This window comes from Mytilus galloprovincialis, chromosome 5 (genome assembly GCF_965363235.1).
Source record: "Mytilus galloprovincialis chromosome 5, xbMytGall1.hap1.1, whole genome shotgun sequence".
Classification (NCBI taxonomy): Eukaryota; Metazoa; Mollusca; class Bivalvia; order Mytilida; family Mytilidae; genus Mytilus; species Mytilus galloprovincialis.
The window spans coordinates 50,464,368-50,489,428 of record NC_134842.1 but is presented as its reverse complement, the minus strand read 5'-3'; the positions used below and the strand labels follow the sequence as shown (position 1 = coordinate 50,489,428).

Here is a 25,061-nt window from a genome sequence, read left to right as displayed (position 1 = left end):
TATGTATTTTTGTTTATCCATCTGAAAACTTAAGCCTTTTCAACGGATTTTTATAGTTCGTTTTTATGTTATACTGTTACACCTATCTCCCAGGTAATGGGAGGTTTAAAATCCAGGTAATATATTTAACCCCACCACATTCTGTATAAATGGGCCTGTTCCAAGTCCTGTAATTCAGTCTTTGTCGTGCGTTGAAGTGTTACATGTTTGTTTTCGTTCATTCTTTTGAAATTAATTATGCCGTTTGTTTTCTCGTTTCAATTGTTTGACATTTGTAGTTCCGGAACTGTTTACAGCTGATAATGTGGTATGAGCGTGGCGCATGGTTGAAGGTCAAACGGTAACCAATAGTTGTTAATTTTTGTGTCATTTGGTCTCTTGTGGAAAGTTGTCAAATTGGCAATCATACCACATCTTTTTTTTTAATATTCTATCGTTTTATTTAGGACCACATAAATATAAATTAAATATTTCTTTAAGCACAATAAAAAAAATAAAAGTTGTAATTATCTAAATCATTGGTACATAAATTTTACATCAACTCCGTCTACAAAACATCTACTTTGAATAAACACAAAATACATATTCACCAGTTAATGACTATCAATGAAATAGTATTATTTACTACCAAGCAAGGCTTATCTGAAACAAAATACTTGTCTAAGTAGTCTTTTTCCGTATATTTTTGAATATGAAGTAACAAATCTGACAAAAACAGAAAAATCCAGATGGCTGCATGTACTCTGTGCGATGATTTAGTTCAATACAATAAAACCTGTTTAGAGTTTGTTTACTAATTTATTTTCTGGTTTAGCCAGACGCTAATGTGATTAACATTTTTGAAATAAATACACATAAACAGCATGTCGTTGGTATCTGTTTTAATTATATATTCAAAAGCAGGCATAGTTAAAGACTCAAAATTATGCAATTCACGTGTCTTGCAGCATGCAGATTGTAACAAAAATAACAGTTTTTGGAGAAGCTCCGCCGCCTAATTTTGAGAAATCTTAAAGCAAATTGAAATAAAACCCCAATAACCCACAATATTTATTTTCATTTTAGATTGTTTGGAAGTCAAATTCGAACTAAACAAAAAATACTACACTCTCGACCAGTGAATATGACCAAACAAATAACCATATATGTATGTCATTTAGTTTTGCATATACAATTAATAAATATCCTGTCTGCTGTCTTAGCGGTCGACTGTTCATGTTGTAAGATGATAAAATTAGCTGAACTAAGTTGAATAATGGTTGTCAAAAAAAAATTTACAATCCGCATATCATGGTTCGAAAATTTTTTACAATTAACCTTTTGGACATGAGCAATTTCTTATTATATAAGTAAGCAATGAAAAAATAGATGCAAATGAATCATTTGATGATCAGAAGATTTCCTGTAAACAATAGTATTGAAAGCAGGCGTCTATTACTATTGACTTTATGATTCAATCAGGAAAATTACACACACCTTCTCATTGACTACATATGCAGATCACATTAAAATATTTCAAAAAATGAGAATACGCATATGAATAATACCTCTTGAAAAACAATTGGTTTCTTTTCATAACCCAAAAATCATTAACATTGCGCATCAAAAAAAGCAAAGGAACAGCACCATCGGTGCCCTTCTTCAAATCAAAATCACAATGACGCCTTCATAATTCCTAATATTAGAAATGGAGCGAACATATGATTGTGTCTCCAATCAATCAGTTTTCAATTAAAGCCAACTTCAAATGTTGAATTTCGAAAGGAATCTTCATTTCATCAGTGAAATCAAAGTACGATACATGTGTATCATCTATCTCTGACGGCACATCACACTTTTCAAATAAAATGATCAATAAAAAGTCCGATCTTTTCTGTTGTGTTTCTGTAATTATCTTTTTCAACAGACACCATTCTTTTGTCAGAAAGTCTTTGGAAAGAACTAGTATACTTTTCCGACTTTTCTTTATACCTTCCATGGAAGTCTCCAGCAACGTTGAACAGGAGTCATAATCAATACCAGGAAAACCTAAAACGAATTACAAATATTTTAACAACAAGCTCACTTAATACACATATTCGTTTGTTTCTTTTCTCAATTATGTTAATCAATAAAGATGTGTTTGGATATATCTATTGACAAAAAAATATTCTAGTCATGTGTTTTTTTTTTCATTTACTCAATGAATAAATTATTTATATATCACACTAGTATGGTTTTCCTTACGAAATAATTCAGTGATTTTACGGCATATAATTTTGTGATATAATAGCAACACTTTAGGAATCACAAAAAACACATATAAGGCACATTGCTAAAGACAGAAATTGTGGTTAAAAGCATATAGTATATGTACTAATCAAACACTTGATCGGGTGTCAATTTGCAAACAGGGATGATATGTATGGCTACCTATATACGGCATTTAATATATACCATATATCACGACTGCAATCGCACAGCCAAATGGACACTTTGTGTGTAATATTTTTGTTTGCTTGAAAAGAATCCATGTTTCTAGACCAAAAACAGCTTGGTGAGGGTAAAAATTGATTTTTGTAAATACCTTTGTGATTTGAATGGAAATTAAATATACGCTCGATAACATAATACTGTATACATGGTATAGCTAACTGTAAATACCATGTCGCTATCGACCATTGGTGTGCTCAGCTGATGTTTAAGAAAGCATTTAATCCAACCAGTATTAGTTCCACTCGTGATTAATTGCAATACTCATATAAGAAGACCCTATATCAATACTGAACGAATAACAATGAGACGAAGAACAACGATCAAGAGTTGTTGACGCATTTTCTAAAATATGTTAAAAAGTGCTGAATAACTGAAATGTCCAATTCATAGAAACGCAAGTTTATTCGAAATTATCCTGTATTGGTCCAATACTATGAAGGTCAGCCTGGATATTGGTAACCATAATATTCCAATCAAATACAGGAAACAAGTGCCTGAAAATATAAAACAAAAACAGCAGCAACTATTCTCATAGGGAGGGTGGGCGGGTTTTAAATAGTTTAACTTATTTGTGAAACACCTGCTTTCAAGTCGACAGCAAATTAACAAGTGCCCGATACGGGAATTCCAAAATTCTAATTCAAGCTGATACGGAAATTCCAACAATCTGATTCAAGCTGCGAGCGCCATCTATGGCCATGCCGAATATGGCAATGAGCTACAGACTGCAACACCCACACACCCACACAAATATTCGATTGAATTAAATCAGATTATTGAAAATATAAAATTTTAATAATCTCTATTAATTGCAATACTCATATAAGAAGACCCTATATCAATACTGAACGAATAACAATGAGACGAAGAACAACGATCAAGAGTTGTTGACGTATTTTCTAAAATATGTTAAAAATTAAACTAGAGTTGTCTCTCTTTGTGTGTTGTTAATTGTAATTCACAAATACCAAAATTCAAATACTGTACAGACTTTCTGTATATTTTACTCATTTGTGTAGAGGTTCCATCCTCTGTATTTCATTTACAACTGATACAAAAGCAATCCTTTGAATTAAAAATACATTTTATTACACCAACTTGTATTTACATTTTCATGACTAGAATATACATTTTTACTTTGTGGCATTACTTTGGCTACAGAGTATTCTATAATATTTTGTTGAGGCGCCAGGGTGACTACCGATTACCTATACACAATGGCTATCAGCTGACCTATGTTGACATAGTGTCATAAAACCCATGGTAGTTAAACACGGTTACACCACCACCTACCATGGGGAGTGACCGGGGAAAACACTCGTATTACCAATGCTCCAGTTATTAGTGCCCCACCTGTTGGCAGGTGTAGGCCTCCCCTCTATAAGATGAGGTGGAGGAGGTCCCAGAGTCACCCATCTGTAGACCCCACCGTTACCACTAACCACATTTTCCAAACCTGCAAGTTTTAGAACTTGTCAGGCCCAGAGCAAGGGCCGAGTGAAATAAGCCCCCAATCACTACCAGTCTCCCTGGACCTCCCCCCATTCAAAATTGACTCTGCGCCTAAGGATAGTAGAAGATGATTAATTTCTAAAAAGTGTCTTGTTTTCTTTCCAATTATTAAAATTGTTAATTACTAAAAACTAAAATTAATTCTGGATGCTTAAATCACAATAGTCCATAATATGTTAAAAAGTGCTGAATAACTGAAATGTCCAATTCATAGAAACGCAAGTTTATTCGAAATTATCCTGTATTGGTCCAATACTATGAAGGTCAGCCTGGATATTGGTAACCATAATATTCCAATCAAATACAGGAAACAAGTGCCTGAAAATATAAAACAAAAACAGCAGCAACTATTCTCATAGGGAGGGTGGGCGGGTTTTAAATAGTTTAACTTATTTGTGAAACACCTGCTTTCAAGTCGACAGCAAATTAACAAGTGCCCGATACGGGAATTCCAAAATTCTAATTCAAGCTGATACGGAAATTCCAACAATCTGATTCAAGCTGCGAGCGCCATCTATGGCCATGCCGAATATGGCAATGAGCTACAGACTGCAACACCCACACACCCACACAAATATTCGATTGAATTAAATCAGATTATTGAAAATATAAAATTTTAATAATCTCTATTAATTGCAATACTCATATAAGAAGACCCTATATCAATACTGAACGAATAACAATGAGACGAAGAACAACGATCAAGAGTTGTTGACGTATTTTCTAAAATATGTTAAAAATTAAACTAGAGTTGTCTCTCTTTGTGTGTTGTTAATTGTAATTCACAAATACCAAAATTCAAATACTGTACAGACTTTCTGTATATTTTACTCATTTGTGTAGAGGTTCCATCCTCTGTATTTCATTTACAACTTATACAAAAACAATCCTTTGAATTAAAAATACATTTTATTACACCAACTTGTATTTACATTTTCATGACTAGAATATACATTTTTACTTTGTGGCATTACTTTGGCTACAGAGTATTCTATAATATTTTGTTGAGGCGCCAGGGTGACTACCGATTACCTATACACAATGGCTATCAGCTGACCTATGTTGACATAGTGTCATAAAACCCATGGTAGTTAAACACGGTTACACCACCACCTACCATGGGGAGTGACCGGGGAAAACACTCGTATTACCAATGCTCCAGTTATTAGTGCCCCACCTGTTGGCAGGTGTAGGCCTCCCCTCTATAAGATGAGGTGGAGGAGGTCCCAGAGTCACCCATCTGTAGACCCCACCGTTACCACTAACCACATTTTCCAAACCTGCAAGTTTTAGAACTTGTCAGGCTCAGAGCAAGGGCCGAGTGAAATAAGCCCCCAATCACTACCAGTTTCCCTGGACCTCCCCCCATTCAAAATTGACTCTGCGCCTAAGGATAGTAGAAGATGATTAATTTCTAAAAAGTGTCTTGTTTTCTTTCCAATTATTAAAATTGTTAATTACTAAAAACTAAAATTAATTCTGGATGCTTAAATCACAATAGTCCATAATATGTTAAAAAGTGCTGAATAACTGAAATGTCCAATTCATAGAAACGCAAGTTTATTCAAAATTATCCTGTATTGGTCCAATACTATGAAGGTCAGCCTGGATATTGGTAACCATAATATTCCAATCAAATACAGGAAACAAGTGCCTGAAAATATAAAACAAAAACAGCAGCAACTATTCTCATAGGGAGGGTGGGCGGGTTTTAAATAGTTTAACTTATTTGTGAAACACCTGCTTTCAAGTCGACAGCAAATTAACAAGTGCCCGATACGGGAATTCCAAAATTCTAATTCAAGCTGATACGGAAATTCCAACAATCTGATTCAAGCTGCGAGCGCCATCTATGGCCATGCCGAATATGGCAATGAGCTACAGACTGCAACACCCACACACCCACACAAATATTCGATTGAATTAAATCAGATTATTGAAAATATAAAATTTTAATAATCTCTATTAATTGCAATACTCATATAAGAAGACCCTATATCAATACTGAACGAATAACAATGAGACGAAGAACAACGATCAAGAGTTGTTGACGTATTTTCTAAAATATGTTAAAAATTAAACTAGAGTTGTCTCTCTTTGTGTGTTGTTAATTGTAATTCACAAATACCAAAATTCAAATACTGTACAGACTTTCTGTATATTTTACTCATTTGTGTAGAGGTTCCATCCTCTGTATTTCATTTACAACTTATACAAAAACAATCCTTTGAATTAAAAATACATTTTATTACACCAACTTGTATTTACATTATCATGACTAGAATATACATTTTTACTTTGTGGCATTACTTTGGCTACAGAGTATTCTATAATATTTTGTTGAGGCGCCAGGGTGACTACCGATTACCTATACACAATGGCTATCAGCTGACCTATGTTGACATAGTTTCATAAAACCCCTGGTAGTTAAACACGGTTACACCACCACCTACCATGGGGAGTGACCGGGGAAAACACTCGTATTACCAATGCTCCAGTTATTAGTGCCCCACCTGTTGGCAGGTGTAGGCCTCCCCTCTATAAGATGAGGTGGAGGAGGTCCCAGAGTCACCCATCTGTAGACCCCACCGTTACCACTAACCACATTTTCCAAACCTGCAAGTTTTAGAACTTGTCAGGCCCAGAGCAAGGGCCGAGTGAAATAATCCCCCAATCACTACCAGTCTCCCTGGACCGCCACATGAGAGCCCAAGTCAGCTACCAAATCTGACATGGGTTCTCAGCTCCACAAAATTTTCATTATTGAAACTTAGGAAAAGTTGATTATGGTGTGCGTAGGAAAGACTCAACCCCCACACCCTTGTATATTATTCAAGAAAACCTGATTTCCAGTTTGTGACAAATTAGTTCCATTTGTTCTGTATAAAGACACTTCTCATGTAATATAGCTTTACCCCAATTTTCTGTAACAAAGTTTTTGGCCACTAAATTTCTCTTTTTCTGTTCTGTTCTATTATTGCACCCGCATCCAAGGGTGCAACATGCCAGTATCGCACTGTAGCATTGAAGACCATATTATAATAACCTTTTTAAATAAAGCCTGGTAACGTAGGGTAGACCATTTTTACATTTTCAATTAAACCATTCCCTGTCAATTCTAAATCTGTCAAATCATTAGCTCCACAGAGAATAATAATAAAATGAGGAGATGGTAAAAAACAAATATTCTTTTTGCATCCATTAGCGAGTCCAAATCTTAAAGAGACTATAGAGACAATAACAAGTGGAAACAAGGAACTATCGTTCATAAACTCGGAACAGTAACTTATCAAGTCCAATTTGGAGATTTAGTATGGAAGAGACATATTGATCAGATTCGTGAATTCGTACCGCAGGAAAATAAAAACATACCAAACATATTTAAAATTACCATATCTGATATTGACACTGAATTCATAACAATACCAACATGTAATTCAATTGCGATACCGAAAACTCTGAAAATAACAATGAATCCGAACAAACAATAATAACCAAAAATAAAACAGTTGAAAATGCTAATGATACTATCGTTATGCAGCGCACAGAAATAGTAAGAAAGGCACCAGAGAGACGTATTAGAAACATATGACTGTAAATATTTGTGGTTAAGTTAGTGTAGTGATATCACTGTAGGTTTAGGATTTCATAATTGAACATTAAAAATATAGACAGTAAAACTTGTAGCTATTTAGATCAATTGAGTGCAAATTGAATTTATTACTTTCATTCACTAGAGATTAATCTTGTTTATCTTGATCTTCTAAATTAAAAGAGGGAGGATTGTTAAATTATGTTAACATTATACGTTATCACTTTTATAGTTGACTTGACTTATAATTAATACTGACAGTTAGGAATTTATAATCATCAGATTAGCGGATGTAGTGTATTTGTTCTATCACCCTATGATTGCACTGACACACAGTTTTGTACTATGGGAGATGTGATGTGTAATAGCCAATATTCACCGTGTATATTTCCCCAAGATAAATTTGGATTCTTTTCTATTTTTAGCCTAAATTGCTCGTCATAGGTGGCCCAGTTTTCTGACCTCGTTGCCGCTAGTCTTATATCGCGCATATATTTTAACAATTCCTGTGCCCGTGTGCTGTATTCCTCAATGTAGACACTCATAAAAACCATGAATGCTGAAGTCCATTCATTTATGGACAAATAAACACTCGACGATCTTTTTTCAATGCAAATTTTTCCCCTTTTTAATTTCAAATCGCCCTCGTCCACCTCTTCCATTGCTTTTCGCGTTCTCAAAAGAGAATGAAGCTCAATAAACTTTCCCTCCCAAATTTTTTTCTTAATTTTAAAAGACACGTGTTCCCCCACTGTGTCATGAATGCTAGATTCTTGAGACGGAGTGAAATCAATGGAATTATTTGCAATTTCAAAGTTTTGGTGTAATGGGTCGTGCCTTAAAGAGGGGAACGCTCGTGCATCCTCCTCCGACTCATTACCTGATGAGAAATCAGTAGTTTCCACCGGTCCTTCTGCCACCACATGTCCGACCCCTTGTGTTTTCTTGGCAGTTCTTCTCCGTCCAGCTCCGTCCTTCTTTTGTGGGATTTCCTCGTTCTGCATTCTCTGTCCGCCTGTCCTGTTAGCCGTTCTTCTCTTCTTTCCCATGGCCCTGGATGGCGATCCTATGGCATTTCTCTAGTTTGGCATCTTTTCTTTTTCTTTTAAATAGTTTAACTTATTTGTGAAACACCTGCTTTCAAGTCGACAGCAAATTAACAAGTGCCCGATACGGGAATTCCAAAATTCTAATTCAAGCTGATACGGAAATTCCAACAATCTGATTCAAGCTGCGAGCGCCATCTATGGCCATGCCGAATATGGCAATGAGCTACAGACTGCAACACCCACGCACCCACACAAATATTCGATTGAATTAAATCAGATTATTGAAAATATAAAATTTTAATGATCTCTATTATACAGAAATCATATCTCCAGTTGTGTTGAACATCCACAGGTTCAGTCTCCATTTGAACACGTTGATACACAATTTCCGGTTTTAAGTCATATTCTACGACTTGGGTGGTAGATATTTTGTACCGACTGTCACAGTTTTGGTCAACTTTTGAGACGCCTTTCTTGATTAAACGAGCTTTTAAACTCTCCGCTATTTCAACCTGCTCTGCCGTGAGTGGGAAGGTTTGCAAGAAAATCAAAAAATTTGAAAGACTTCCTAGATATTCATCCCCATGAACTTTTGGTACTACTTTCTGAAGGAATTCTACGTCCTTTCGTTTTCTAGCTATATATGTTAACGCATGAATAAGCTCGTCATACATATTTGATTCATCTCCCAATCTCAAAATTGACAATATTAATTGTTGTATATTTCCATTTCCGAACTTATTTGACATCATGAATGCTCTCTTATGCCATTCTGATGAGGTTCTAAATTCTCCTAAATCAAAATAAATTGCCCGAGATGTAAATGCTGTGAAATAAGTTTGACCCTTTGCATTAAAGCACTGGTTAAGGTAATCTAAGGCTGCATGTAAGTACTCCTTGTTGGAAACGGCTTCTGGTCCATAAAGGTAAAATTTCGGAAATTTAGCAAGTCTTTGACAAATTTCAGCGACGTTACAAACATCCTTTGCGTTCAAATTTAGCCTTATTGAAGTTCTTCCGTCCTCCAACGCCTTCTTTAATACATCTTCACGTCTACCAAGAGAAACGCTTTTCAAAGAGGAGATTTCTAAATAGACTTTCATTCTGGTGGAAAAATCAAACCGGCGCAGACAAGGGTTTTGTGATATGGAAGACGATAATTGTCTCTCTGATTTTTCAAGATATTCGATGTTTTTAGTCGTACCGAACTTGTACACTAACCAAAGACTAATTCCCTCTCGACTAAGAACAACCTCATCATAGGACAATTCCTTATTAGCACATTGAAAAGAAGACAGCGGAGTTCTGAGAATGGCTTGAAATTGTTTGTCATTTTCATATGAGCTGTAACTTGGAAAGGCGTCAGAGGGTTTATATGTGGAAATAGGAATATGGCCAATATACGCATATGAACGAGCTCTATATATAGTAAAGCATTCGTTTTCTTTTGGTAAGTTCTCAAGTATTGACCAGAACAGATTTACAGCTGTCTCACTTATGGATGTTGTGCCGCTGGTGGCTTTTTGAATATCAGGCATTCTGCTGCAAGCCATTGCATAGTAAAATTTCCAAATGTAATATTTATCTGTCGGATACGAAGTATTTGAGAGATATTGCAACCCTTTTTCGAACAATTCCACACTCGATTTTTTTATCAAAGAAACTGTCATTTGTTTTACAGTTTAGTGCTTGAAACATAAGTCGTCGTGCATCCAGTGTGTGATTTGAGGCTTGACATAGAAAATTTTTTTTTTCTCCTATAGCAGTACTTTGTTCAACTTTTATTAGTTGTGCAGATTCTAGTAACCTTTGCTGTGCTTCAATGCCACTTCCGGTGTAATCTTTAAACAAAGCAGCATAACCTTGTTCAAGGACACTTATAGCCTTTTCCATGATGTCATTCGGATCGCTGTTTTTCAATATTGTATCTATTCTCTCTTCTAAGATCGCAGCCTTTTCTGGTAAGTTGCTGTGTCTATTTAATACTGCAAGGTCAGCTAATGTATTTAAATGATTTTCGTTGTGCCTCAACTAACGTTCAAGATTTTCAATATTGTTCGCTTTGTGTCTACGTTTTTGAGATGAACTTTCCACTTCAATAAGCATTAACTCAACAACATCATGAACTATTGGATGTTCTTTTTCTTTTGCATTGTGTAACGCTTTTTTTCGATTATCGATCCACGCGTGATTTGATGTATGCAACATATTTAATTTCATATTGATTAAACCGGGACACATGTCGGTCAATTCTGGTTTCCATGTCTCCATTCCGTTTCCGTTTCAGTTATTAGAAGCAGCAGCTTGTAAAAAGTATTCCTTCTGCCAAAAAGAAATATGCAAGTATTAAAAATATTGTATCAAATTAAAAATGAATGGAAATTCCACTAAATTTTAGTATCTTACTGAAGAGGTAAAAACACGTTTGAAGGCCAATTCATCAATTTAAATGTTATATTCGATGTCGTTGAATTGTTTGAACTTCACAGATCACTGTTGACTAGCGAATGATGGTAACTAAAATCACCCCCATCCAAATATTGCGGAGGGGAATCCCGGTAAGATCTTTCCCTCTTAATTACTTTGTTTTTACAAAATGTGGCTAACATCACTCAGCCGTCGTTTGGTTATTAACATTTGCAAGGAGTCTGTTAAATATTAACATTAAACAGTTGTCCGTTACTGAGAAAATTAAACACAATAAAAATGCGTTGATGACGATGGATGATTGTAACTAAAAAATTGGAGGGTGGTAACTGACGATCAAAATAGTTTGGAGATGATGGTAATTTTTATGTACATGTATCATGATGTTTTGTTTCAGTAATACAGTGTTTAACATCACTATACATGAAATGATACACAATAACCCATCTTAATTGAAATTATTATACTTCAGTGTGTTTTTTCTATATCAAAAGTAATGAAATAGTTGTGCTATTTCATTCCACAGAACCATTTGCCAGTCAATAGTTTCAAAGACTATTGCCCCGATGAATAGTTTCATAATCATCTTTCCCGTACTTTTTCATGCTTATTTTTCATTAGTCGATAATGATGTCATTGACTACTTTGCTTGGTTACGTATGCTTTGCAACGTCAAACTCCCGCTAATATTGTAAACGGTGGGATCTGTTTGTGTTGATTGTAATTTCACTTATAAGAAGCAATTATAAAAAAGAAAAAAAAATCTTCACGGGGAATTTTTTAAAGATCTAAAATAAAGTACCTTATTCTTAATATGGGTTCGCTCTCCGTATATTAAAAGTGTATTTGCGTTTGGTGTATTTTAGCTAGAATTTGTTATAAGCACAGAAAGTTTAACACAAGTATTTCCAGTCTTGATTGAAATTAATGAAATAATTATTAATACAAAACGAATTATAAAAAAAGTATAGTTCATCATGTGCATATAAAGTTATGTGACATTTTTGTTTTCTTTCAGATGATATATATACACTTTTAGAAAATTAGTTATTTGGTATATATATAAAATACTTAATGGCTGTGTTGTTCAGTATAATAAAACACCTAATGACTGGGTGTGAGGGTAATAGCAAGTTTGTTGTCCCTTCGCATACCAACTATTGCTCTCGGCTTTGCCTCGAGCAATAGTTGGTACCTCAGGGACAACAAACTTGCTATTACCCTCACACCCAGTCAATAGGTGTATACTATTATATAGGAGTATAGACCAATACTAGCGCAAGAGACAGAATTGTGTTGGGGAATCAAATCAAAATAATTTATTACCGAATTGAACAAAGCAATAACACGACGGAGCACCTGATTTCACTCACGGTTTTAGTGGAGTCGTGTTTTTTTGATATTATCTATAACTGTTAATGTAAATGTACTTTGGTTGTGTGATTCTTTATTTACTCCTTGGTTTTGATTGTCATTGTCTTAAAATGAAACTTTCTTCCATGCAACAATTTTACAAACAGTGTTGTAACTTTATATCCGCATCTCCTCCTTTACCACTAATCAGAACAAAATGAAACTCTCTCAGGTTAGTAGTTGTATGATGCTTTTTTGCAATTCCTATTTTGTTTTTGTTTAAAATCATTTGTTGGGTTTGTTATTGGAAAAACATGGACGTTGCCATTGTCTTAAAATAGGAAGTGCCCATATTGTATCCGCAACTCCTTTTAAACCACTTATTATATTTTATGAAACTTTCCCAGATTCTTAATGATATGCTGTCATTATGCAGCTCCTTTTTTGTTTTGTTCAAAATGAATATTTTAGTTTTAATTTTGAAAAAACAAATGAATCCGCCTCTGATACCGATACGTAGCAATCAACTGTTGGTCATAACCAAAGGTCTTAAGAATTTGAAATCAAGTGGATTCAGCATTATCTCGAATGAAATGATAAAATATAGCCAAACGGATTGTATTCCTCTAATAAAAAAATCTTTAATTAAGTATTTTCAAGTAGTATTTACCCAAAATAATGGGGCTAGGAGCCAGGCCTTAATCACCCCCTACACAAGTCTGAATCTAAACATGATCCAGCTAACTACTGCGGTTTAACCACTACAGATAATATAGACAAGTTAATCAATTTATTCATTAATAACAGGTTGACTATTTTTTTTAAATCTAGAGAACTAATTTCGAAGCCTCTGTATGCATGCTTTGTATATTTCAAGCGTGCATTTGATTCAGTTCCACACACTTTTTTATAAACTTAAATGTATAGGTGTTGGAACAAAGTTTTATGACATTAAAAATGTATGTATGGATCGAAACACTGAAGCTTGTGTAAAAATATACCAACACAGGACAAACCAAATATGGGAGAAAAACAAGAGGTAATCTAAGACCTTGTCTCTCTAACATATATCTAAATGATTTGCCAACCTATTTTGACCAAACAAGTCACCCAATAAATCTTATTAAACACAGATCCCTTATAGATTTTAATGTATGTTGATGATGTAGTTCTTAAATCATCATCACATCAAGGACTTCAAAATTGTTTTTACAAACTAAATACATTTGATTATAAAATGACAGTTAACATCAATACCAAAATCTTGCATTGTAACAAATCAGAAAGACAAACATATATTAAAATATTCTCCAGGAACCAGATTTTAGAATGTGTACAGAACTACACATACTTAGGAATATATATTTTTTTTTTCAGAATCTGGGAGCTTCCAAATAGCGATTAAAGAACTTTTTAACAAAGGAATAAAATCTTGTTTCAAATGATTGGTTAATGAAACTATCTATTATAACTAATAAAGGAAGAAAGACGTTACGTAATCTAATTTAAGGGTAAAGGGCCATATATCACGGCTAAATTGTACATAGTTTAAATTTGTCGTTTGTCGTTTTATATAACATGTATAACTTTTTGGCAAGTTACCACCATCCCATAAATCAGTTTCCACGATCTTTCAAAAATAACATAAACAGTTACCATCATTAACGTACTTTTTTCACTTTCTATTTTCTAAGTAACGGCCAACTGATTAAGGTTAATATTTTACAGTCTCATTGCAAATATTAATAACCAAACGACGGCTGATCGGGGTAGCTGCAGTTACTAAAATCTGCTTGTCAACAGTGCAGATGTAAAATAGAAGAAAGATCCGATGTAGGTCGATATTCAAATAAAGACAACAATAGAATACCACTGTTGAAAAGTCATCAATCGATTGAGAGAAAACACATCCCGGTTTCCAACTAAAACCGAGAGAAGGGACAGTAGCGGATCCAGAAATTTTCTTAAGTGGGGGCCCACTGGATGCATTACAGGGGGCCCGATTTTGTCACGCTTTAGTGATTCCCTAAATAAACATTCAATTTTTTTTCTCAAGAGGGGGAGCCCGCCCCCCTCCCTAAATCCGCCTCTGAGGGAAATACATCAATAATAAGAGGAAAACTACGAATTATCAGAACAATGAAGTGTATCACAAGCATGAATGCAACATACATATACATGGACTATTAGATAACAATTGCTCATTTCCTGACCTGATACAGGACTTTTCAAGAAGAAAAAAATGGAGAGTTAAACATAGTTTTGTGGTTATGCTAATTTAAAACTCATAAAAAAAACTTATATTAAGATATAAAAGGTAAAAAGAGGGATTAAAAGTATATCACTATGCATAATTCTCTGATTTACAGTTGATCACATTCTCAGTTTAATAGTTTATTTCTTTACCTATTAAACATTCAACATTAACAATACGTAAAATACATGATTGAAATAACATACACAATATTAAACTCCTCAAAGCAATATGAAGTGCTTCATATATTCAATAATTCATGTTATCAATTAATAGACCAAAGTATATATAACCTCTTATCTGACACACCGTACTTTATATATACGTTCTAAAAGGAAGTAGTAAATCGACAATTGAAAGGCGGCGTTGTTAATCTTTATCTATTTATGACTAGATCTAGAATTTTCGGAAAATGCAAATCACTTTTCTTTTAATTTATAATACATTTACGTCGTTGACATCTTCATCAAAACAGGGTTTATCAATTTATTCGGGTCAAAAGCGGCTAAAAAAACCATTAACACAGAGATTAAATCAACAAAGAAAAAAACTGCTTATATATTTGTCCTAATCGATGGTATATTATCCCCTATAGAGAGAGCGTATATGTTGATACAAATTATCATTTACATGGTAATACCAAAATAACGAATTGTTTGACATACACAAGACTTTTTTCCGAGCAATTTAATATTTACGATATATTTTGCAACGTTTTCTTTTATTTGGGCCCACCATGCATCATCTAATTTAGCAAGCTATAAAACCAAGTTTAGTCTTGTACTGTCTTCATATAGAAAGGCATGTATCAAGTCAAGACTATGATGACTATGACGATTTTGCCATTTTATAAAGATATTTCCGTTTTGAATTTCCTAAATTGTCGGGTTTTCTTTGTTACATGTATTTTACTTTTCAAGAAATTAATTTGGGCTTACATTTTGAAAACTACGGAAAACAGTTAGCTTTCAGTAAATTTATGGAATTTAGCTATACACAAAATTAACTATAATATATTTTCATCTTCAACACTAATTTTGCTTAACATTTTGAAAAATATTATAATTTGACTAAAATGTTCGTATGCGTTTTGTGTTTTAACTCAAGCTATTATGACTTTTTAACAGCGGCATTGCACCAAATAATATGAAAAGCGGTTTTTTTTCGTTAATTATCCTACTAGCAAACCATGTTTTTGGTGATAATGTTTTCCCAATGTTTTAGTATTAAAACATTTGAGAATATTCTTTTTTTTTTTAATTTCTTTACAGTAAAAGTACAAATTTTCCTCAAGTATATCTTCAGAAAATATATTTTAATGCAAACCAAAATTTATTAGGAAATAAAAGTTCAACACAAATATCACTAAAAAAAGGTAATACGGTATAATAAGCGTCAATACCAAGCAAGGCTTATCGTCTAAGTTGTTCTTTGTCCTTCTGAATTTTTTATCTGACAAATAAATGTTGATACAAGTGGATTAACAAAAATATATAGCTAGTTTTCCAGTTAGTTAACCAGGACATGCTATATACTTCAAACATTAGGAAAATGTCATATGTAAAAGATAGTCACATATACTGTGATATATTGGAACGCATACGTCGAAAATTAGCTTTAATTGTCGTTCATAAAAAAACATTGTGTCAAGCAAAAGCTAGTTTAACTATACATTACTATTACAAAATAAAGTACTACTGGTGATTCATTTCTATTCGTTGGATACCAATTTTAAAGAATTTCGTGGGAACAGGGGGACAACAAATTTGAATGATCAACGAAATACAAATTTTCTAAAGGTATGAATGCAGACTTTGCCAAAGCCACGAAATTCAATATCCACGAAGTTTTCCTCACACTACGAAAATTGGTATCCACGAAAATAAATGAATCAACAGTAGGTACAATCAGTTGGAAAGTGAAGCAATCGATACTATGCAGATAGCTTCACGGGCGTTCATACAACAACTTGTATGCCAACATGTAATATGGTCATTGCTACTATGTACAGTTAAAGACATTTAAACCGTAATATTAACATAATACTTTACGCTTAATTACTATAAACTTAATCTTATTCAGTTTTGTATTGAATAAGAATAAACGAAAACAAATATCAGTAGCATTCACATACATAGTCATACATTCCTAAAGAGACAGGAAAATGAAAACTGTCAACTGATTTGTTTTCATAAATAGGTGTTCAATATGTTTTATTTTCAAAGTTCTATGATTAGCATGATAAACTGTTGATCATATTTTCATTAAAATAGCTTAAATCTTACAAATGTTGCATATTGGACATTAACCAAACGTAAAATAATTGATAAAACAGAACTTACGTAACGTTTATTTCCACAAATCAATATGCAGCACTTTACACAGTTCATCTTATATGTTACCAAATATCAGGCCAAAGTATATATACACCTCTTAACTGACTCACCACAATTTATATACTTCGTAGAGGGAAATATTTAACCAACAGAAGGAAGCCGGCGTTTTTAGACCTTATCTATTTATGACTTCACTTTGCATTTTCCGAAAATCTGCATTATCGTTTTTTTTTATTTATAAAACGTCGGTGAATAATTTATGAAAACAGGATTTGTTATTTTTTTGTATCATAATGAACTTAAAATTAAACTCATAAACACGCAGATTAAATCTGCAAATATCACACTGCTGGTAGAGTTCCCTTAATTAATGGTATTATCAGCGAAGAAGTGAGAACTTATGTGTTGATATTAAGTATAAGTGACATGGTCATACTAACATTTCGAATTGTTTTACATACACAAGACCTCTCTCCAATTAAAAGGTTACTAACGATTGATTTGGCTACATTTTATTAACCGTAGTTTTCAAAGTGAAAACTAAAACAAAGTAGGAAAAAACAAAATAACAAAACTAAGGAGCATTAAAGGAAATACAAAACGAGCATGACATTATCAAAAGTCAAAATGAATCGCTGAAGCACATAAAACAAATTGAAAACAAACTGCAACTTAGATAATCCTTACTTGTTACGGGTATTGCTTAATATTTAAAATTAGGGATTAAACCTGGTTATGTAGCTAACAGTATAATTCGAGTATTTGTTTTTGTTGTGTTTTTTTTTATATTGTTTTTTTTTTGTTTGGAGGGGGGGGGGGTCATTGTATATCAACAAAAGAGCATGTTAGAAATACAAGTAAGTAGTTTTTCATTGTATCTACCTTTTCTACATGCAAATGTATACAACGATCTGAAGAGCGCTGAATGTAGAATGTATGTTTACTTGTAAATATATATATATATGTATAGCAAAAGTAAATAAATACGGTGAACAGAATGTATATATTAAATTTTTTTAATTCGCAAACTACATTTCACATCAAATAATAACAGTTCGTTGAAATATCGTTACTAGCGCTTTAATGCATGTATATTTATATATATTTATAATTCAGATCGTTGTCGTTTAAATCGAATTTATTGTTATTGTCCTTAAACGGTTTTTGAAATGCATTTATTCATTTCAAAACGGAAAAGAGAAATGGTCATATTGACATAGTAAAAATCACAAAGAAAGAAAAATCAATGTAACACTACACAGACAACTACCACATTTTACAACACAGGCATCTCGCTCATTGAATTCATAAACAAGATTTGGATCAGTCTATGCAAAATGATAATGATGTTCTTTTCGCATGCAGAAGACCCTATCCGTATTTGACACAACCTTTTGGAACCTTTGGTCCTAAATGCTCGTCTACTTTGTCACCGTTTAGTCTTGTGTGGACGAAACGCGCGTCTGTTGTATCAAATTTTAAACCTTTTGTTGGCTATTATTCGTGTGTTTCTCTGTCCAATATGTTCTCCCATTTATTTGTATTGTAAACTTATCATGTAAGGTTCAACCCACCATTTTTTATTAAAATGTCCTGAACAAAGTCAGAAAAATGGTTATTGCTATATTATAGTTCGTTTCTCTGTGTGTTGCCTTTTACTGTTGTGTCGTAGTTCTCCTCTTATATTTGATGTGTTTCCCTCAGTTTTAGTTTGTAACCCGTATTTGTTATTTCTCTATCGATTGATGAATTTCGAACAGCGGTATAGTGCTGTTGCCTTTATTTACGCTTTAGATATCCTTTGTACATGTTGTAAGTTCTCAATCTTTCATTGGATAATCATATAATTATTCAAAATAAATGAAAACGTAAAACCAACTTAAAAAGATTAAACAATGTAACCAAAGTGATTATGTTGATGCATGAAATAATCATTTGTTTTAACGGTCTCAAAGTAAAGCAGGATTATTTCAAATTTTTAGAGCATTAATGTAAATACGTTTGCTCCACCATGATAACAACTGGTGTGCACTTGATGATGCCTGTGAACGAACGTATTTAAACATCCAAAGCTAATTAGAAAAATAAAAAGTTGATAAAACCCAAAAGGACAAGATGTTTCGCCAACGTCGGTCAAATAATTAATAAGTTGGCTCAATATGTTGAAATGATGATATTTGAAAAATATCCCTTTTGATGCTGGAGGAAAAAGGTATTGAAATTTTAAACTCGGTACAACATCGAAGTGTTTGAAACCATAAAGGACAAACATGATAGTCAAATTAGGGCAAATAATCACACATGTGGCTTAACTTGTTGTAAATATATTCTTCGTATTTCAAAAAAGCACGGGTTTCTTACAAAACACAGACGGTTGCAGTTTTGGTAAATGTTGAAGAAATACACAATTTATATTACGTAAAGCTCAATGTATTGAATTTAATTTCCAGAAAGCAACAACCTACTTTCATTTCTGTACGTTGTTATCATAAACTAAAGTTCGACTTAAGTATCTATGTCAAGTGTTACGTATTGATGGCATGTTGAAGTGTGACGTTTGAAAATAAAACTAATATAAATGCGTTGTCAAAGCTTGACATGTACTAAATACAGTACTGATAATCAAACGCCTATAATAAACGAAAGTGTTAAATCATGACTTATCATATGCAATGCAAATCAAGATTGAAACTCGATTTTTTTCAAATGAGATGGGGAATGCACAATGAACATTTAACTATTAATTCAACAAAAAAGTCGCATAGCTATTATTGATTTGTTTTATCTAATCATATAACATCGTTAAACTTTCAAGGACACAAATAAGTTACAATAATTGTCCTGAAGGAAGAAATAATACAGATTATTGTGTAACATGTAAAACAAATGATTTCATTTCCCACTCATTTATTGCATGTATTTAATATTTGAAGTTGTTAAACTTCAACGACATTTGATTTACTACATGTTAGTACCGTAACATTAGTTTTATTCGTTTGAATTGTTTTACATTTGTGAGTCGGGGCCTTTTACAGCTGACTATGCGGTACACACCTTGGGCATTGTTGAAGGCTGTACGGTGACCTTTAGCTGTTAATATCTGTGTTATTTGGTCTCTTGTGAAGAGTTGTTGCATTGGCAATCATATCACATCTTCTCTTAAAAAAAAGAAATTTAATTTAAGAATGTTGGAGGATACTTTGTCTAAAATCTGACATAGTATCTATGAAAGTTCTAATTTTCAACTTTTTACATCAATAATTTTCATTTGAGTATTTCTTTTTTATCTACTTATTTTTGATTTCATAGTTTTTCGTTTTATATAATCTATTCATTTTCATATTTTGCTGCTTTAAAAGTAAACTTTATACAAAATTTAACTATGTGTATCATACACGTCAGAGTTTAACCTTGCTGCAGCCATTAAAACAACTCAGTACGTTAAACATAATGACGGGTCAGATCCGCCATTTTTATAAAATTTTCATATCTTTTCTTAACTCTCCCGATATATATGTAACCATACACCACTTTCCCTAATAACAAAGCTTTGGTCGCTGTTTTACGACTTTATTGAGAGTCGCAGATGCAGCCGGGAAAAGATGTACTTGTTTTGCTTTCCATTCCAGTTGGAAAAAATTCTTTTGGAAAGTTGAATAAGGTGATGTCATAACAATTGTTCTTTAGAATTGACACATATACATAGTCATGTGTTTATCCAGAAATGTTTTAAAACGTCTCGGAAAACCAGCGTATTCGCAGAGCATTTGTGTTGTCCAATATCAGAATATGTGGCTAGTAAATGTAAATTCCAACTCATAAGTCAAAAATAACTGACAACGTCATGACTAAAATAAAAGAGATAAACAAACAAACAAGCAAACAACTGTCAATAAAAAAAATAAAAAAAAATAACGACTAACCACACCAAATTTATTGGGATGAAGTTATGTAATATATGTACACGTGCTACTGTAATATAACTGTACAACATGAAATCATACAGTGAGTTTCTAGATGCGACAACAGAAAATAAAACAACCTTTAAGTTAATGCACCAACAAATTGTAAATAAAAGAAAAAACACGATACAAACTTTTGCAATAAACCTGTCCTACTTCTTGACATAACTGTTTTAGATTAAAAGTTGTAAAACAGCTGATAAAAGATCCACATTACGGTTTATCGTCTAATAATAGTCGTTATTTATCAATTATAATCGCTACAATTTAATCATAATAACAGATTAAAGACTATCTGTTATCATCTATTGTTGCTACTCTTTTGTATGTTTCTTTTCATCTACTACAAATGGAACTTCCTACATCAAGCAAATATTGTGCTATAAATTTAAATTAAACTCAAACTTCGTTGGGAAGTTCAATTCAAATTGTAACATTAAAATTGATCAAACTTTTAGCTTCCTCTAAAAGTCATAATGAAAATTCAATCCGACTCCAAATGAAATGTACGGCGACAAATTTGAACCAATAAATACTCCAAAGAAGATTCGAACTTTCTTCCGATACAAACGATTGATTGTTTGATTGTTTGACTGTGATCAATATTATGATTGAAAGTGTATTGTATACATTCTAAAACGTGGTGTATATTCAACTTCTCATACTGTGGATTCATTTATATTCGTGGGTACCAATCAAATCCAATTGCTTGTATAATGAAGGACATATAAAATGCAAACATTGAATGACAATCGAAACCGTGTAGCATATTATCAGTTATTAAACTGAAAGGTAAGCCAGTTTCAAATTTTGAATTTCCATAGGGATTTTCTTCTCGTCGGTGAAATCAAAGTACAATAAATGTTCAGAATCTATTTCTGGTGGCACATCACAATTATCCAGTAAAACAACTAAAAGAATGCCATGTCTTTTCTGTAGCATTTCTGTAATTGTTGACTTCAGCACGCACCATTCTCTGGTCAAAAAATCATTTGAAAGAACCAGTATGACCTTTCGACTTTTATTAATACCGTTAATGGTGGTCTCCAATAACGTTGAACAGGAGTCATATTTGATAGCCTCAGGACAATCTAAAACAAATAATAAATGAAAAAAAGTATCAAACATTATTTGGATAGTTAGATTTAATGGTTGGGCCTTTGTTTCTTTTTTTTTTATTTTGTCAATTTTTATTGACTACCTCTTCCTAAATTTACTCAGAGATCGGTACATCCGTTGAACTGCTTAACAATATATAGCCTGACCAATGGTTTGACTTTATAAGAGAGGAATGAACATCGTTTCCCTGTTATTGTATTTTAATTCACAGAATGCGTTTTAAAAAAAACCTGACAAAGTGAATCTGACGTCTCTTTTTAGAATTAGTTTTATAGGTAGGTGGGTTGATCATACATATGAATCACAATCAACCATTTTAGAAAATCAAAAATATTTTACTTTATTCTAAATTTCAAAGATTATAGCCTTAACAAAATGTCAAATGGTAATGTGTATAACCATATTACTTTGATATAGCTTAAGCATACATGTACCTGTAAATGTCATATCATTATAAAGCATCTGAGTGCTCAGCTGCTTCTGAAGAAAACATTCAATCCAACCAGAATTTTCATGACTCATGACGGCAAAATAGTCATATTCAAAGTCCTGGTCATCACTTGCTGACATAATTACTGGATGAAGTAAGATTGCGGTTTTTAACTCATAATCTAAGTCCTTTCTTATAGACGGTGTGTACTGGCTTTTTCGATGTATTTGTATTAACTGTTGGCCTGACATGAGAGTTTTCTTTAATAAAACATTCGTCAAATACTCAGCAATTTCAACCTGGTTCGTTGTAAGTGGAAATGATTTTAAAAAGTCAAGAAATCTCAACAGCTTGTTAAGATATTCATTCCAAAGACTGTCCGGTACTAAAGTATCAACAAAATCTAATTTGTTTAGTTTGCTTGCAATAAATGTTAATGCATTGATAAACTCTATATAAACAGGTGCTGACTCTTCTAATATCAGAATACAAAGGCACAATTTTCTAACATTACCAATTGCACGTTTGTAATCTGAGAGTAGGAAAGCTCTTTTATGCCATTCTAGGGCGGTTCGAAATTTTCCCATGTCGAAATGAATAGTTCCCATGGCGAATGCTAGGGTATACGTTTGACCCTTTGTGCAGATATATTGATTCAGATAATCCAGAGCAATATGAAGGTACTCTTTGTTTGTTACAGCTTTTGGTCCGTACAAAAACGATTTAGGAAATTTTGAAAGTCTTTGACAAATTTCAGCAACTTTACAGACATCATTGCCTTTTAAAGTGAGAGGTATTGCTACTTTGCCATCATCCAATGCCTTCTGTAACAAATCGTATCTACTGTCAGCGGACGTATGTTTCAAAGAGGACATTTCGAAGTAGACGTTCATTCGTGTGGAAAAGTTGAGATGGTTCAAACGAGGGTTAAGTGATATTGATAAGGATAGCGCTTTGTCCGCCTCGGTCAGATGATTTTCATGTTCTGGTGTTTTAGGTCCAAACTTATACACGAAGAGCAAGCTCTTTCCTTTACGATTTAGAACAATCTCGTCGTGCGGGTGTTCAGCATTTGCATACTCAAAAGCAGATAGCGGATTTTTCATAACAACTTGGAATTTTTTCTCATGTGATAATTTACTATGCTTTATTTCTTGATGGAAGACCTCATTTGGTGTAACGAGTCTGTGACCAATACAAGCATATGAACGTGCCCTGTAAACGGTATATTGTGTGTCATGTTTTGGTAATTGTTTTATTATTGACCAGTACAGTTTAACTGCTTTAATATCGTTACAACTTGTTATGAGCGTCGCACTATTACAAGCTCTTGCATAATAGTATTTCCATATGTAAACATGTTCCTTTGGATAGGCAGTACTTCTTATGTACTGTATCCCTTTCTTAAACATCTTCATGCTAGATTTCTTTTCATAACCAATATCGTCTTTAGTTTTACAGTTGAGTGCACGATACAGCATTTGTTTTGCAATAATTGTGTGTTCCAAGGCCTGGCAAAGAAGGTCGTGTTTTTTACCAACAGATACACTCTTTTCTAACTGCAAACGTTGAAAAGAATCAGCCAATCTGTGTTGAGCTTCACATTCGTTTTGAGAGAATTCGTCACACAGGACCGCATAACCTTGTTCAAGAACGCACACTGCCTTTTCTTTGATATCACTTAGATCATTACTTATCAATATTTCATTAATTGTCTCATATATCGCTACAGCTTTGTCCTCTGCATTTATAGTTTTGTACAAGACTGCAAGGTCAGCTAATGTATTCAATTGCTTTGGGTTCGTTTTGATATTTTGTTCAAGTTTTTCAGTACTGTGAGCTACGCGCCTGTGCTTTTGTAATGGATTATCCAGTAATGTTAACATTAAATGTATAACAGCATGGACTATTTGATGTTCTTCCTGTTTTGCAGCAAGTAAAGCTATTTTTCTATGTTCAATTTTCAAATGGTCGGCAATGTACATCAAGTTTAATTTCATCGAGAAAAGACCAGGATTTATATCTTTTAATTCGGGTTCTATTCCATGTTTCTCTATTTCGTGTTTCGATTTTCTTTGAGGGATAGACATTTTTTATAAAACTATTATTTCTGTAAAAAAAAGAATTGTTATTTTAAAAATCAAAAGAGACACCGATAGCTTTATGTTAATAAAATCTATAAATAAGACTCAGTTCAAAACCATGGAATAACTTAAAATCTAATACATATTTTTTAAGATCAAGTGCAAGACCATAAATGTATTGACCAGCAGCGGCATCGACCAGGTGTTTGTAAATAAACTCATCATAAATACCAGGTTCAAAATCCTGTCTTTGCACCGGACGCGCATTTTGTCTATAAAAGAATCATCAATGGTGTTCGAATCCAAAAAAGTTAAAAGACTAAATAAAGTACTACGAGGTAAGACACATCAGTGACGATCAAATCAAAATGATAAGCTGGTTCTAGTTTTAGTTTGATCAACTTAGATGTATATAGTTATGTTGTTCAATATACTTTTACACGACTTATTACTGTGTTATTATCGACT

General features: G+C 33.1%; 1 protein-coding gene and 1 long non-coding RNA gene across 2 annotated transcripts in view; one reads left to right on the top strand and one right to left on the bottom strand.

Annotated features, from left to right (window-relative positions):
• Nucleotides 1–25,061, top strand: part of LOC143074064 (uncharacterized) — a 367,901-nt gene that overhangs the window by 190,281 nt on the left and 152,559 nt on the right. The window lies entirely within an intron of this gene.
• Nucleotides 21,724–24,297, bottom strand: LOC143075983 (uncharacterized). Its single transcript, XR_012978494.1, has 2 exons — nucleotides 22,514–24,297; nucleotides 21,724–22,051 (listed from the first exon to the last, which is right to left on the bottom strand). It is a non-coding gene; the product is annotated as an uncharacterized LOC143075983 (long non-coding RNA).